This window comes from Amphiura filiformis, chromosome 1 (assembly GCF_039555335.1).
Source record: "Amphiura filiformis chromosome 1, Afil_fr2py, whole genome shotgun sequence".
NCBI lineage: Eukaryota > Metazoa > Echinodermata > Ophiuroidea > Amphilepidida > Amphiuridae > Amphiura > Amphiura filiformis.
Genome location: NC_092628.1, coordinates 39,478,951 through 39,495,399, shown reverse-complemented (window position 1 = coordinate 39,495,399; position 16,449 = coordinate 39,478,951).

The following is a 16,449-nucleotide window of genomic DNA, read 5'->3' as shown; positions in this document are numbered from 1 at the left end:
AAGTAAATTTTATAAATTTAATGATATAGTCTTAAAGTGTATGTAGCTGGGAGGAAAAGCCGACGATCAATTGAAAACTTTGACCTTTCATATTGAAGATATGGATTTTTTTCCCCCAAAAGACCTAATTTTGTTAAATATCAAAATATAAATTTTAATGATTTGCCATAAAATGTGTATTACATTGCGAATTTCAAAAATCAAAATTAATTGATATCAGAAGGCCATTCGATATGTCTGATGTGCTCTAATGTCCCACAATAAAATAATACTGTCCAAACGTTCATACCCCTTCCCTTAACACTTTTAAAAATAACATTATGTTAGAATGGTTTGCAGCGAACTTTCAACTTTCAAAAATGAAATACCCTTTACTTTATATATAACCCGACATTTAAACGTTTCTGTAAAAAATGTTTGCTGAGTGAGGAGAACGCAAACGATTTATGTGAACAAAATCAGTAACATTGCCCTCTGTTGACAAAATAATACAATGCAATTATACAAATGGTTTATATCAAGGGTTCAGAACCAGAAAGGAGCTAGTAGTAACTCACTATGACCAGCTTTCACAAAATGAGGATCAACTTGGCTCCTAGCTTTGGCTTTCAAAAATCAATATTTTCTCCATAATGTCTTTTGTTTTCTATTGAAAATAGTACCCTGGCAATTTATGCTCATTTTGTGGGAGCAGGTGATTGTGAGTTGAGGCTTTCTGGCTCTCAACCCTTGATAGATTTTCTTGGTCAACTTGACAAAATAATATAATACAAACGGTATTGTTCAACTCAGTTTGTAAAGCCTACCTGTTTATGTTATGTTATGTTATGTTATGTTATGTTATGTTATGTTATGTTATGTTATGTTATATGTTATGTTATGTTATGTTATGTTACGTTATGTTATGTTATGTTATGTTATGTTATGTTATGTTATGTTATGTTATGTTATGTTATGTTATGCTATGTTATGTTACGTTACGTTAATACGTTACTTGTCTTTGTTTTTGCTTTGTGTTTTGTTTTGTTTTGTTTTGTTTTGTTTTGTTTTGTTTTGTTTTGTTTTGTTTTGTTTTGTTCTGTTCTGTTCTATTCTAGGCTATTCTATTCTATTCTGTTCTGTTCTGTTCTGTTCTGTTCTGTTCTGTTCTGTTCTGTAATGTGTTATGTTATACTCTATTCGGCATTGTGTAGCTGGTAACAGCGTATCTCAAACCCGAGTACCTGATGTCTAATGATTATCAAAAGTGACACATTTGACTAATTTGCATCTTATGATGATGGTACATTACGTTTGTAGCTCTCTGCTACGGTGGGCCTACTCGCTTATTTAAAAAAAAAATAGTTCCCGATATCTCGGGATATGTCTAATAGAGGAAGTGGAAAATACTTTAAACATACCAGCTTCCTCTATTACAATTGTTTAAAAATATCACATTTTTAGAAGAAAATCAAATTTGTAATGTTAAATGCTCCAGCATATTATAATTATGTACTTACTGAGATGAAATATAAATATTAGAACTCGCAGAACATGCAGAAGAGGTGGTAGAAATGTTTTGCGCGGGTAATTCTGTTGTCATTGATGATTCTGCAGACACTATTCTCACTTGGTCGCTACAACCACATTTGTCATGCTTGATGTTTACAGAAGTAATGTTTCGATCATTGTAAGAATTTGTCGAATATCCATTTGAACATTTTGAACCAAAATCAAAATTAGCATCTTTATCTAGCATGAGCATAAGCATTTGAATATACTGCGTTGCACCTCGCAAAACCTCCAACTTTGTTGCGTTTCCCAAAAGCTGTTGAGGTACTTTACGACTCAGATCCGTGTAGGCGCGGTTCACTTCGGCAAGTCGACGACGTTCTCGAGCCGTGGCGTTTTTGCGGACTCGCATCAATCGCATTTCAAACGTTGCTGTCCTGTTTTGATGTGGTTCGTTTTTATAATGTCCATCAGTTCCTCTTGGTATACCCATTTTTCGCATTATAAATCCTGGCCAAAGAAATGAACTTTTTCAGGGATGCTTTTCACTTTCCAATGCACTTGACACTACGTCGTCCAAGTTTCTTTTAATTACCAATTAAGTTGAAATCAGGTATATTCGCAACACAGCGCACCATCTTCCTCAAATATATGCTTTTATCATATAAAATGATCATGTTAGTTTAAAGTTTAAGAATGTATAGAGAGGATAGGGTAATCGGAGAGGAAGGTGTGCTTTATGAACTTTTGTTATAAAAGTTATCGGCCACTGCTCCATCAATGTCATGCTTTCTTATCTGCATGGAGTAAAGTGTTGATGCCAAGAAACGTTGTAGTTTTCTCGTTTATTTTAAGGCGGACAGTTTTTTTAGCAATTTAACTAAAAAAATTGTGGACCTACTTCTTAATATCAATATAGTGATCTTATAGGAAAATGAGTTCAGGCCTAAATTGCATTTTTTCATTGGTCTTGTAGTTTTTGATTTGAGGCCAATAATATATCAAAACGAACGTTTTTGACAATTCCCCGTCATGAGAAAAATCATGCAAATGGATTGGAAATGACACTGCATACAGTTTATATCAAGCCTTACCATGCGATCTCCTTTATACATGTATACCATTCCCATTGTGTGTCCGCTTTATTTGTCTCATATTAATTGTGTGCAACACCGCTAGGTCATATCGTTCCCCCGACCTGCCTTAACAGAAAAATGGTAAAATCACTGATGTATTTAAATCGGATCTGAAAAAAAAAGTGTTGTTTTTGGTCAATTTTATTGTCAAAATTGTGAATTGCTCAGTCAATTAAAACAAAATTTCAACGGTTTTTTTTTCAATGCATCTGACCAAACATAGAAAACTAAGACATTTATATAATTAACAGCTTGTTAAGGCCAGAGAATATGAGATGCATGAAATCTGCAAGAAGCCATTGCTTATGATAATTAATATAGTCTGAAGATTATATAATACTCAAACTTGAAATGATTATGAAAAAAAGGTTAATTTGATCAGAAACCCATGGGTTTCATACAAGCATGCAAGACATGAAATAAAGCCACGTAGTACCGGGGTATGTACTACTAGACTAGTCTACAGAGGCTCAAAAGGACTACAGAAGCTCAAAAGGTAACAAACTTACGTGTTTATTAATATTAGAGAAACTGGTAAATAGTTAAAATATATCGCCCAAAACCTCCGAATGACCTTAATTTCTTGGGTGACGTACTTTTTTGACCTATCCGTTCGGGATGTTTCTCGGAGATTTTAATGGATTAGCCAGCGATATGAGAATGGGATCATCTGAATGAAAGCGGATCTGTCAGTGGATTATCCTTATATGCAGTGAACTCCGTTAAAACTCAATTCGATTTAGATCTGGAAATTAACTGTTCGTTTAATAAGGGGTCACATTATATGAGGAAGGTTTGGTATAAGCTATATTCGACTGAGTGCGATCTCAAGGAATGATCAGGTTCCACGCAATTAGGATCACTATTACTATGTTCAATATTTCATTACACCGAATCAAAATAAGTAACTACTAAGTCAGGGATGTATAATGATTTCTTCTTTAGGAGCAACTTTTTTTTATTATCTTTTTCGCCCTGTTCCTTTTTTCTTCCACATGCGTCATTTCCTCGATTTTGATAGTCCATTTCCTAGGAGCGGTGCTCCTGCTCCCCATTTTTCGAAATTCCTGCCATTACTCTATAAGTATAACCATTTAACTCTATAACCATGATAACGTCCATTTTCTGTACGGCACCTACTTGCAACTTAAATCTCTGCTGATATTTGTTTCATTTATTATTTATTCTACTATTAATTTATTTATTATTTGTAAAACGATATAGTCCATATGATGTAGGCCCTACGTCTCCTCTGAAAGTGAATTCCACTCTTTTGCAGTGAATGAAGCCCAATATCGACTCTGGTGGAAAATGCATGCATGTGAATGATTTCTCTTATACATGTATCATGAATTTAACAACCAGAACATTTTGTTTTTAAAAAGTGACTATATATTTTGTTTCTCTTCTTTCCGAATGTCACAGTGTTACATTTTTACGGTTTTCTGAAGTGCTATTATTTAAATGAAGTTCACAAAATATATTAGTTGCCATATTTTATAATCAATTACAACAAAACTGATGCTACTATTAATATATTCAATAAAGAAAGAAATCAAATCTTAACTTTTTTCTTTACCCTTTTTTCTGAACCGTAACATTGCCTCAAATATACAACTGAATTTACGATACCGGTATCAAGTTACTGTGCAGTAGCATGCAATTACCATGCTTACGCGTGAATCAGCCCATACGTTTCAGCACAAACGTAGTTTTCCCTGCCGCTGTTGCGCCGTGCAAAAAGACCTTGTATTCAGCATCTAAATCGATCTACCGGCTCATTTTACAGCCGGTAATCTCCCGTAGCTACCCTTCATCAGTCTCCGCTCATTGGCCTCTCATCCGACTGCTTAGCACGCTAAACACCAAGGAGGTTACATTTTATCTCGGGACAAAACCGGAGAAGATGTAAAAGATCTTTTAGTGTAAAACCGAGATTTAAATTCAAGAACTTTAAATTTGAACCTCTTTTCAATTTCGTATAGGGGATAAAGTATAACACATGAGCAAATCACTAGATAATTAAACGTCTTATTTCGTGTTTTTGAACTTGTTTTTGTGATCATTTTAAGGGACTATGGTAGAAAAAAAAGTAATGCCCGTTTCTAGACGAAGATTATTAAATCTGTAAACATGGTCCTAAAATGTGTACCAACCTGGACCGTCAATTTAATATTTAAGACAAGACGATGGACGAATGGACGAAAAGCCACACTGTGACCCTGAGTTCAAAAATGTCACAATTCATTCATATTTCCACACTTTATCCTAAGAAAATCGTGTCCCCATTTTTCATGTAAAACAAAAAAAAAACACTCGGTTTATATTATTACCCCTGAATTCATCCCCCTGGCCTGGCGAGATGTGATTGTTGGGGTGGATGGACATCGTGGCGTAGATCCCATGCCCACGAAATAAAAAGATTTTTTAATAAAAGCCTCCTCAACATCAGTGTAATAGTTTTGTAAAAAAAATTAATAAGAAGGTCAGTGTCCTCTTCTTTTGAAAAAAAATCCGGACGATCAACTGGTAAGTTTTTATTGACCTTACTGCACATTTTTCTAGAAAAAGACAGTATGTAGAAGTGTTTGCAGCGCTCATCTGTATGCAGGGCCCCTCCCAAAACTATCCAAATGGGCTATTCCATTTAAAATCCACACTACCCGTGTGGAAGATTCAGCTCAAGTCTTCCACAGAGGGAGTATAAATTTTGAATAGAATAGACAATTGGGGATCTTTCATTTGATATACTCACTCCAGTTGTGGAAGATATAGGTAAAACCATGATACAGGGGGAGTATGGGTTTCAAAATGATTAACTTTGACCAATTACATTTGAAAAACATACTCCCCCTGTGGAAGGTGTTTCCAAAATCTTCCACAGGGGTAGTGTGGATTTCAATTGGAATAGCCCAATGCTTAAGAATATGATGATAGGCTTGATCCCGTTAATTTAACCAACAGCATCGTTACCTTAATCCCCTTTCTGTTGGTCATTTGCTCTAGATGAACTTAAGAGCTGTACTTAAAGTAACCAATTTACTAGTCTATAATTGATTACCAATACTCAAGAACTGAAACCAGATTATTGTATAATGGTATCATTATGGCTTACCTAACCTTACAATTATGCTAAACAAATTCAGTTCCATTTATACATATAGTTTTCAAGTGGTAGTACATTACCTATTTCTGTGCAAACATAGTCTTGTTTTAGAGCTTGTGGACAGTAAAAATCGCCTCGAGAAATTATCAATTGCATGACTATACAAAGTCATATTGTACATGACTTCAACATTATCTAAAAATTATAAGCTATGCCCATAGAATAGTTCAGTTCCAAATGCTAATAAATATTGCTACTCAAATTTAGCGAAGATTTATACCCCACATGAAATGTGAGCATTTTTAAAAACTTAATTTTTGTATTTTTTGTCGGGGTGAAAAACATGCCGGTATAACATTGTTAAGGGTTAAAGCCTTTAGTCATGTTGCTGAAGTATCAGGAGTGGATGTAAAGTGGGGTGTTTTGAGGAATCATTTCTAAATACCACCCACCGTATTTTCAACAACGTATCTTGAAGTACTCTTAGCGAGATGGACAGGGTACTAAGCTGTTTGGATGGTGAGAGTGAGGATCCAGAAGAGGGTCTGGTTCAGTCTATTATCGTAATTATAATTTAATAACTCGGTTTAAGGTAAGCTGGATAGCAGGAGTTACATTTCCCACTTTTAGCCATATTAGTAAATTGATCTTATTGGAAATGATTCAAAAGAAACCAATAATCGCATTTATATTTCCATTGGTCTTGCGGGTTTTTTTTTTTTCAGTTAAGGCCAATAGTTTTGGGCGTTTTCCACATCCCGAGAAAAATAATGCACATGCGGAAATAATACCCCTTATACCAAGCCATATATGATCACCTATATCATGCCTCTTCTGTGTCAGTTCCATGTGTCTCAATCAAAATACCGCTAGGTCATCCCATCAAACACAAAACGTTTTCGACATTATTTGCAAAAGGTTAGGAAAGGTTGCCCGAAAACGTTTAAATGTCGGGTTATATAGGGTATAAAGGGTAAACGTTTTCATAACATTCAAAAACATTTTTTTGAAAAGCAACTGCAAGATAATCTAACATAATGTTATTTCAGTGTTTGCGAAATATTTGGCAATTACAATAATATTTTGACATTTTCAAAATGTTGTTGTAGTGTGTTTTCATACAAACTATTTTAAAACGTTTTCATGATATTTATGACATAACCCAACATTTAATGTTAGGGACAGTTCACAAACACTTGTAATGGGGGGCCTGATGCAAAACGGGGGCCCTGAAAATTGTTGACCCTCCTAAGGGGGGCCCTGAAAAAAATGACCACAAATTGTCCTGGAAAAATTGAGTTTATATGCTTTTCTATGGGGTTGACCCATAATTTTCATGTCAAAAAGGGGGGGCCTGACATTTTCGAGGTCTGTAAAGGGGAGCCCCGAAAAATTTTCGCGATAAAAGTGTTTGTGAACGGTCCCTTATTAAAACGTTTTTACCAAAACCCAAAATATAAACCGTTTGCTGACCCGCCTTAATGGCGTTAGATGGTTACAAACACTTAATAATTTAAGTAGAACAGAATACACATGTTGCTTGTCAATATTGTGGCGATGTTATTCATGTTATTAGTCAACAGAAGCTAGCAGGTACTTTTCCTCACACAAATAGCCTTGATGTTTTGTTCTCCAATTTAAATATATAGGCAAAAGAATCTAATGATCATTGTTACACAATTCACCTGTATGCAAATTCGATTTATGTTGTATATAAGAGAACAAAGGAGAAAAACAGTTATTCCTGAATATCATGCGTTTATGGATGAAATCACATAAATTGGATAACCAGAATTAAGAAGAATGATTAAGGCAACTATTTTTAAACTTTTGCGATTTAGTAGTTCAGAACATCTTGCGAATGGTAGTGAGCTTTGGCAAAAATCAAATTGATCATTTCATAGCGAACGTGTAGAAGAATTCAAATATTACAGATATACTTTTGTAGGTCCTGTGGTTCTTGAGTTATGTTGTAAAGAGGGCAGAAACAACAACATTTTTGTAAAACGTACATAACTCATTAACAACAATAAATCAAGCAATTTTTCAAAGTATGATTTGTAAAATGAACTTTTTTGCAAAACATGAAACTGTTATTTCTCAATAATATATTGGTTTAGATAATGAAAATTGCTTTTTTTTTTTGGCTGCTTCGACCAAAAAATTGATAGATCCCAATTTAAACTTCATCCGGGATTGCATATCATCAGGGCATATCATGGCATCATCTTCGACTTTTGCACAATTCAACCAATTCGTTTTTCATTTCCAATGAAAATTCCATCTCTCCAATGGACATTCCATCTTTCCAGTAGAAATTCCATCTCCCTTTCAAGGCAACTATTTTTAAATTTTTGTGAATCCAAAGAAGTACTCCCCAGCAAGTACTAAAATGTTTTCAAAAAGTTGTAACGCGTCAGTTGGTTTTGTTCAAAACGTTTTAAATAGCATTTTAACTGTCGGGCTATATACATGTAAAGGTCACTGTGATGGAAACATTTTTAAACGTTTTATGAAAACAACCACTACAACAACATTTTTAAAATGTGGTCAAAATGTTATTGCAAAATATTCAGTTGGCAAACATTTTTGCAAATTGGTGGGTTTTTTTCAACACTTAATATCAGTATAATGTTTGGCAGCAAGTTTTCACAAGTGTTTTCCCTTTATAATGCCTGAAAAATGTTTTGTGTTTACTGGGTCTGCCATATTAAAACGGGCCAGCCTACCATGACATGCATGATGTATACATTTAAGTAATCGGTCACATTACTTTAAAGGCTGCGTGTTTTAAAATATATTCCAGCATTTTTTAAAGCGCGTCAGAATTGACCATATAGCACGCAAAATCGCAAATAAGCACACACCGCCGTATCATCATGAAATAGTTGAAGATGACTATTATACTTAATACTAATTGATGAGATATTATTGCCGAAAACCCAGCTGAGTACCGCTAGCCCTTATTACAAACTAACTGCATCGCATCCTATAAATCCATTAATAAAGCTATAAATTTGTGAAAATACGACGCTTAACTATATATATGCAGTGCATATACAACCTAATCCAAAAAATCCCTGGTAATGATGGTAGGCCTTTAATACCTTTTAGATTTGGAGGTATATTGTTTTAAAGATATAAGCTTACCATGCTTAATACTGTTGTGTTGTATGAAGTTACGAATTTATAAAGCCTGGACCTCATAAATCATGAATGGTCCACAAAAAGGCTTCAAATGGCAGTTCAAAACGAATATGTTGAAAAGCTTTGCATCTTACAACTGTTACACCTTTCCACCATGCTTTCCTGGAGAAATAGCTTAATTAGAAAAATAGTAAATATAATTACATATAAGAAACACATTATTTTATATTTTTGAAATTTACTTATTTGGGTTGACAATTGGCATCCCTTTTGAAAATCTTATTTTGTTTTATTTTATTTTATTTTAAAAAGGGATGCCAATTGTCAACATATGTGGTTTTGTTAAAAAATAATAATTATAATAAATATATAATAATGTCTCTTAGAGCTTTAAAACGTCTTCTCTGGCAAAATGCAACAAAATAATGTTGTATAGATTCATGTTATCAAAGGTGACCGTCGTAACAACAAATTCTAGTCATTTTGAAAGAATCCAAATATGTTACCTCTGGCTTTTTCCAAGAACAATTAGATAATTATTTCAAAAGATTTCATTGATAAAGAGGAATTTTAAGAATAGAACATTCGTATCCAAGGTACCTATGATCACGGTTTGATTACATGAAGCAATATTTTAAAATTAAAGCTATACCGCTAAATTTAGAATAACTTCGTTGCTCTCGTCAGAAGATGCTATACACGATGATTTTCCAGTATGATTACACTATAGTTATTATGTATGTTTTTAAGCTCAAGCATGCAGTAAAATATAATAATTAATAATTGCTATCTACTGAAGATAGCGTTGTGTGATATAGCTTATATGCTGTTTAGTTTTTAAATTCGGTATATATAGCACACATGAAGGTGTCATCTACCGAATGATGCCATGCATGTATAAAATGCTGAAAGTGCAACAATATAATGTGCTACTCAGGCTACATAAAAAAATAAATTCGTTTCACATACCCTAAACTATTTTAAAATTAAATTTATGCAATACTTAATTAAATTTTGTAATGCTAATTAACAAATTTTGCATCAAGAAACCTCCCTTGCTCCCTTCTCACTTTGCCAAAAACGTAGGGACGTAAAACGAATTTATTAGGTTCAGCAACAATATTGTTTGTATCAAAAATCCGGGTTAGCACCCCGTATAATTGTTATCTCTAGTAGACAACATTAACTTTTCTAACCTTTTTGCGAATGTCAAAAACGTTTTGTGTTTGCTGGGTTATTACACATATTGATAGCAGATAGCACATATTTAGACCACTTTTTATGACCAGCCTCATTGTTTCTATAATTACAAATGCAGATTGCAACTATAGTATACCAAGCATGTAGTCCGAAAAATAGAAAGGGTCAATAGTCCGAAAAGTTCGCTAGCACACTAACCCTAACACCAATATAACCCTAAACCTAACCCCAACTTTCGGACTAACACTAACGACCCTTTTTATATTATGGATTAGCGAACCCTTTTGGGGGGATGCGAATCTTAATATTTTAAGACTAAATGTAGCGAGCTTTGGGACTAGCAAACCTATATGACTAGCAAACATCATCTGCATATCATACTACACTATGCACGATAACATTCAGTTTCTGTATTTCAAAAGACAAGTTATGACAAGAGTTACAAAATTAAGTTACATTGACCTGCAAGATCCGCCATCTCCAAGTTTCACGACAATCATTGCTCTCAAAAATAGTTAAACAAATATACTGTATTTAAGTAATAATAATTGTCTGCTTGTCAACTAACTCCATTCTCAACCCGCTACGATTTGCAGGGTTTACGCATTCGCACCCGAGGCTTAATGCGTCCCTTGACGCCAAAATCCGCAACTATCCTCTTTTTAACGACAACACTTTTCCACTCATCTTCGCCGTTTTAGCGATGAGCTTTTATGGGAGTAGATGTTCAGAGCTGGGCGGGCGCGCCGATAAACGCAGGATGCGGAAATTACCAAGACAGACAAGCCTTCTTGAGATTAGAGGATTTTTCGATGTACTAAAAGTAACCCGAAACGCTAACAATTTATCAGTTATCAAGGAAAAATTTGGCTTTTTATCCATCAAGTGACGCAGCGTATCATTCCGTCGTTGATTAGGATTTACCGGGGTTAAATCTCGCGAAGCGGGCTGTTAGTTTCTCGTCTACTAAGACCCAATACGACAAATAGCAAATAAGATAGATTTCATTGCCTTTTACGCCGTTGCTACCGTTTGCGAGGTTGACAAATGATTCCAACACGGGATATGATCGCTGGGATTTGGTAGGCAATCGCTTGCTGATGACTTGCCGACAAATATCTACCTGTTTTGAACTCAACTCAAACATTTCCACCATATGTCTTTATTAGATTTGGAAACGAGTTTGCTTTAATAGAGCAATCTTACCCTTAATCGCTCGTCTCTGATCGGGTTGAGCCTTTTTAAAGGAGTAAGATCATGAAGATCATCTGTAACATTTCCCCGCGCTTTTGATGGGTGTATCTGGCTTTTTTCAGCATTTCCAAATAATTTCTTTACAATGACATTAATCTTCAGCAAAGTGTGATCAAATAAGTTATTCCTACTTCTTCAAAAATTGTTTTTTTTCTTGTTTTAAATTCTAATCAGAAAAAATAAATTCTAACTCTTGACGTTATGTTACATTTTTATTTTTCGTATGCAGCGCTATTACTAGTGATCTAACTTGTGTTTATTGAATGTCATTTGCATGACCTAAAAGGATACCAATTGCCATTCATATACCTCTAACTAATCTCATGGATATCTGCAAGTTTACACTTTGAGTTACCAAAATTAACTTAGTAATTCATTTTTACTAATCTTGCACACGTGATGGTCTGTAAGTTAACCTTTTATTAAAGTTACTTATTAAAACACCACAAGCGTCTTTACTAAAATATATTGCATTGCATATTGGTCGTGTCACGTGTGTTACAGATAGCCATCTACTGAAAATGTTTGTGGTAAAAACTTCTTGCTTGTTACAATCAATGCTGTCTACTGAATATAGCAATTTTTGGACATTGAGATTTTTAGCTGCTTGTTACAGTAGGTACTATGTACGCTACTGAAGATATCAATTTGTGATTAGCTGCTTGTCACAGCCAGGTGCTATCTACTGAAGATAGCAATTTGTGATATTTAGCTGCTTGTTACAGTCAGTCAGGTGCTATCTACTGAAGATAGCATTTTTTATATTTTTAGCTGCTTGTTACATCCGGGTGCTATCTACTGAAGATAGCAATTTGTGATTTTAACTGCTTATTACAGTCAGTTTTAGTTTGCTATCTACTGAAGATAGCAATATGTGATTTTAGATGCTTGTTAAAAAATATGCTATATGCTATCTACTGAAGAAAGCAATTTTTGATTTTTAGCTGCACTGTAAAAAATTACCGTTATTTTACAGCACTTTTCCGTAAACTTTACGGTTATTTACCGTAAAATTGAATTACTATTTCACTGATGATATAGGCATATTAGTACCGTTAGACTGTATTTGTTTATTTGTGTGTATGTGTAAAGTGGTGCACCTTCCACTAGCCTATTGTCCTGGCAGATTGTGTTTAAATGCTACGGTATTTCGTATAATGAACTGTGTACGGCAACAACTGTAATTTTAACGGTGGAATGTTGGCAACCCAGTTGCCAGGTATTTTACCATCAAACATACGGGCTTAGTACCGTATTTTATACAGGATTACGGGCATTCTACCCCGATTATACCGTACTTTTACGGCAATATACCGTATGCTAATTATACGCTGAAATACTTGTAAAATTACGGTCAATTTCTTACAGTGTGCTTGTCACAGTCAGGTGCTACCTACTGAAGATAGCAAGTGATTAGCTGATTGTTCATGTGCTATCTACTGAAGATAGCCATATGTGATTTTTAGCAGCTTGTTAAAAAAGTTCTTTCTGCTGAAGATAGCAATTTTATATTTTTTGCTGCTTGTCACAGTCAGGTGCTATCTACTGAAGATAGCAATTTTTGATTTTAGCTGCTTGTCACAGTCAGGTGCTATCTACTGAAGATAGTAATTTTTGATTTTTAGCTGCTTATCGCAGTCAGGTGCTATCTACTGAAGATATCAATTTTTGATTTTTAGCTGCTTGTCACAGTCAGGTGCTATCTACTGAAGATTTTTTATTTTTAGCTGCTTGTCACAATCAGGTGCTATCTACTGAAGATAGCAATTTTTGATTTTTAGCTGTTTGTCACAGTCAGGTGCTATCTACTGAAGATAGCAATTTTTGATTTTTAGCTGCTTGTCACAGTCAAGTGCTATCTACTGAAGATAGCAATTTTTGATTTTTAGCTGTTTGTCACATTCAGGTGCTATCTACTGAAGATAGCAATTATTGATTTTTAGCTGCTTGTCACAGTCAGGTGCTATCTACTGAAGATAGCAATTTGTGATTAGCTGCTTGTCACAGTCAGGTGCTATCTACTGAAGATAGCAATTTTGATTTTAGCTGCTTGTCACAGTCAGGTGCTATCTACTGAAGATTTTTGATTTTTAGCTGCTTATCACAGTCAGGTGCTATCTATTGAAGATAGCCATTTTTTGATTTTTAGCTGTTTGTCACAGTCAGGTGCTATCTACTGAAGATAGCAATTTTTGATTTTTAGCTGCTTGTCACAGTCAGGTGCTATCTACTGAAGATAGTAATTTTTGATTTTTAGCTGCTTATCACAGTCAGGTGCTATCTACTGAAGATAGCAATTTTTGATTAGCTGCTTGTCACAGTCAGGTGCTATCTACTGAAGATAGCAATTTTTGATTTTTAGCTGCTTGTCACAGTCAGGTGCTATCTACTGAAGATAGCAATTTTTGATTAGCTGCTTGTCACTGTCAGGTGCTATCTACTGAAGATAGCAATTTTTGATTTTTAGCTGCTTATCACAGTCAGGTGCTATCTACTGAAGATAGCAATTTTTGATTAGCTGCTTGTCACAGTCAGGTGCTATCTACTGAAGATAGCAATTTTGATTAGCTGCTTGTCACAGTCAGGTGCTATCTACTGAAGATAGCAATTTTTGATTTTAGCTGCTTGTCACAGTCAGGTGCTATCTACTGAAGATAGCAAATTTTGATTAGCTGCTTGTCACTGTCAGGTGCTATCTACTGAAGATAGCAATTTTTGATTTTTAGCTGCTTATCACAGTCAGGTGCTATCTACTGAAGATAGCAATTTTTGATTTTTAGCTGCTTGTCACAGTCAGGTGCTATCTACTGAAGATAGCAATTTTTGATTAGCTGCTTGTCACAGTCAGGTGCTATCTACTGAAGATAGCAATTTTTGATTTTAGCTGCTTGTCACAGTCAGGTGCTATCTACTGAAGATAGCAATTATTGATTAGCTGCTTGTCACAGTCAGGTGCTATCTACTGAAAATAGCAGTTTTTGATTTTTAGCTGCTTATCACAGTCAGGTGCTATCTACTGAAGATAGCAATTTTTGATTAGCTGCTTGTCACTGTCAGGTGCTATCTACTGAAGATAGCAGTTTTTGATTTTTAGCTGCTTGTCACTGTCAGGTGCTATCTACTGAAGATAGCAGTTTTTGATTTTTAGCTGCTTATCACAGTCAGGTGCTATCTACTGAAGATAGCAATTTTTGATTAGCTGCTTGTCACTGTCAAGTGCTATCTACTGAAGATAGCAATTTTTGATTTTTAGCTGTTTGTCACAGTCAGGTGCTATCTACTGAAGATAGCAGTTTTTGATTTTTAGCTGCTTGTCACAGTCAGGTGCTATCTACTGAAGATAGCAATTTTTGATTAGCTGCTTGTTACACTAGGTGCTATCTACTGAAGATAGCAATTTTTGATTTTTAGCTGCTTGTCACAGTCAGATGCTATCTACTGAAGATAGCAATTTGTGATTAGCTGCTTGTCACAGCCAGGTGCTATCTACTGAAGATAGCAATTCATTTTTAGCTGCTTGTCACAGTCAGGTGCTATCTACTGAAGATAGCAATTTCTGACGTGTATATAATAAATATAACAATTTGTACTTGTGGTAAGATGCTTTACAATCAGGTGATAGCAATATGTGGTATACTGCTGGTTACAACCGGGCTACTTCTTGCCGCAAATAACCCACTTTTCCAGAGCTCAGAGTGGGATCATTCATGTAGGTTTAGTATTTTTTCTCCTTTCTCTGCGTTGTTGTGTCACTGCGGTATGATAGCGTCCTTTGTTAATTGATACTAAATCGCATGTGTTTTGTTTTATCAAACAGATCAAACCGGTACTAGTCTGAGATAGTAATGTGAACTTATGAAGTACTACTACTATTTTAACTGTTTGCTGCAATATCTACTGAAGACAGCAGTGTGGTAGACCTATGTTGTTAAGCCATATCTATATATCTATATCTACTAAGGATGAAAAGAACGATGTTGATAACGACAATTATAAAATTGATGATATACTACGATAACGATGATAATAATGATGATGATGACGGCGATGATGATGATGATGATAATGATGATGATGATGATGATGATGATGATGATGATGATGATGATGATGATGATGATGATAATCATGGTGATGGTGATGGTGATGGTGATGGTGATGATGATGATGATGATGATGATAATCATGATGATGGTGATGGTGATGGTGATGGTGATGATGATGATGATGGTGATGATAATCATGATGATGGTGATGGTGATGGTGATGGTGATGATGATGATGATGATGATGATAATCATGATGATGGTGATGGTGATGGTGATGGTGATGATGATGATGATGGTGATGATAATCATGATGATGGTGATGATGATGATGATGGTGATGATAATCATGATGATGGTGATGATGATGATGATGATGATGATAATCATGATGATGGTGATGGTGATGGTGATGGTGATGATGATGATGATGATGATGATGATCATGATGATGGTGATGGTGATGGTGATGGTGATGATGATGATGATGGTGATGATAATCATGATGATGGTGATGATGATGATGATGGTGATGATAATCATGATGATGATTACCGTGATGATGACCGTGATGATGATGATGATGATCATGATGACTATGACGACGAACATCATCCCTTTCAATGAAGCTCCTCATCGTCCTCCTTATAAAATGAAGATGTGTCCGACTGAAAGGGTCAATCCCAACTATTATTTGGCGGCTTGTTTGCGCAGTTATTTTTTAATAAGTAGCTACGGTATATGATCTGATGGCTTCTGAAACCATTGAAGATCATCTGTTTGGTAGTTCAGTTCATAATTGCTATGCTGTCTTCTACGTTGGATTGGATTTAGGTAATTCATGACAAACTCATCGTATACAACGGTATACAACTTGGCGCGTGTGGACCTAAGTATTAATCTGTGATGTGATGTGTTGTGAATGATGTGATGTGATATGTGATGTAATGTATATGTGATGTGATGTGATGTGATGTGATGTGATGTGATGTGGTGTGGTGTGATGTGATGTGATGTGATGTATTGTAATGTAACGTAACCTAACATAATGTAACGTGATGTGATGTTA